This window comes from Hippocampus comes, unplaced genomic scaffold (genome assembly GCF_001891065.2).
Source record: "Hippocampus comes isolate QL1 unplaced genomic scaffold, H_comes_QL1_v1.1 scaffold91, whole genome shotgun sequence".
Taxonomy (NCBI): Eukaryota; Metazoa; Chordata; class Actinopteri; order Syngnathiformes; family Syngnathidae; genus Hippocampus; species Hippocampus comes.
Genome location: NW_017805034.1, coordinates 970,637 through 972,674, shown reverse-complemented (window position 1 = coordinate 972,674; position 2,038 = coordinate 970,637). Strand labels below are relative to the sequence as shown.

General features: G+C 43.0%; 1 long non-coding RNA gene across 1 annotated transcript in view; it reads right to left on the bottom strand.

The window, feature by feature from the left end:
* The window catches only part of LOC109512091 (uncharacterized), a 31,074-nt gene that overhangs the window by 2,937 nt on the left and 26,099 nt on the right, over nt 1–2,038 (bottom strand). The window lies entirely within an intron of this gene.

Genomic DNA, 2,038 nt, shown 5'->3' with positions numbered 1-2,038 from the left:
TGTCTCTCTAACTCCTCCCCCTTCTCTTCACTGAAGCGCGTGTGCGTGTGTGTGTGTGTGTGTGCGTGTGTGTGGGGGGGGGGGGGGGGGGGGGCGGTGGTTGACAAGCCAACTGTCCTTGGTGATTTGGAAACCTTTGGCTTCACAATCCACCTGTAAAGTTGCTTTCTTGTTTTGCTGTCAAACAAGAAATGAGCGCGCCGCTTCCTCAGATGACTCGAGGAAGGAATCGGACTCCCTCACAATGCTATATTTTGGCACCGATGACAGAATTCTTACAAATCTGTAGATGGAAAACACTGGGGGGGGGGGAGGCTGGAAGGGACAGTTGCGTTTTCTGATGCAACCATACTGACTGGATGGCCTTCAAGCTCCTCGTGCCACTTCTGACACCGAACCGCCGTTGTGGCCTTCGTTCGATACCGCTTTTTTTTTTTCAGACCGATCCCAGTCCAAGTAATCACTCCGAGTACTCGTCTTTACAGAGGACGGATACCACGAGCGCTTTTGTCAACATTTCAAGTCACGGAGAAAAAAATGGAACACAATGACTTAAAATTGTGAGCCAAGAGCTTTCCTTCGGACACAAAATGATTCACTGACGTGCCAAACTGGTGCCGTATGGCACCAACTACTGCTGAGGAGGACTTACTTGATTTGGATCGAATCGGCAGTAGCCGATACCTTAAAACAAGGCCGCTTTTGGCCCGATGCCAGATACCCGATATTGGTGTACTGGTCCATCCCTAATCAAAACCACACTGAGTAAACAGTTTTTTTTCCCTGCTCAAGAAAACTTGTGTTTTTCTTGAAAACCGATGACTTAATCCTTTGACTATTTTGCCTCTTTGAAGCTTGACATTGTTTTCAGCTCCGCGGGCGCTTGAATATGGGGCTCAAGCCTGTATCATTCTGAATGGCCCTCAAACTCTCCAAGGCCAAAGTGAGAGAGACTTCTGAGTAGCCACAAGAAAAGAGAAAAAAAAAAGTAAAGAAGGCATCAGATCCCAGTTTTAAGAAAAGGGCGGCGGTGGGGGTCCATTTTGTGGAGAGACAGCGCAAGCTTCATTGTTCCTGGGAGTGAAGACGCCCGAGGCGAGCGTTGAAGAGCAGAGTGGGGCGGGACCGTGTCGACTTAAATGCCCTCGGTGGAAATGCGCCGCGGCTTCTTGGTTTTTATCATCAGGTGCCTGACTGGTGCCGGCGAACGGCAAAGCCAAGCTCCGCGTCAAACACGCGCATCACAAGCTCATGTTGTCCTCTCTCCATTTTATCTGCAACAGCCGACTATATAGGGATTATTATTTTGGCGGTATAAATACGCATTCAAGGCTCTGAAATTGTGAAATGCAAAACAAAAGTCAATCAAGTCTCCTTAATATGCAACATTAAAAGGAACACAGACATCTGATGGGTTTTTTTTTTCTTTGGTATTTTTTGTGTTACTTGATATTTTCTCTTAAAACAAACACACACATTTCTAATTTTATTAAAATGATTCTATCGCATTATAATAATTAATCTGCTGCTGGTATGTCATATTTCATCTTTGTACCCAAGTGTCCTTGGGCATTTTCAAACCTTTCAAATATGTACTGTACACGGTGACGATGTTGAAGTTTCAACCATTGCATTTATTTTACAACCAAAGACAAAAATAGCATCATTGCAAATGAACAGGATCAACCTCAGGGGGGAAAAAAAAAAAAGTTGAGAATTCGGTTCTTTTTTTTGTTGTTACGAGTGCTTTTGTGTAAACCACATTTGAGGGGGAAAAAATTAATGAAACAAAATCTAACTTTATACACTTTCAGCCATCTTTTGTCTAGAAAATAACATTATAAAAATTCACACAGTACAAATAATGTGGAATTGGAACAAGCAAGATATGCCGACACGCATCCGCTTGCTGATTATTCATACAGTAACTTCATTTTACAACGCTTACCCAACTAATGCAAATACTGTACAATTTCAAACAATTCAGTTGATACTTTGTTTTTTTTTGCTGTTTTTAAAGCAGCCGTGTTTTTTTTTT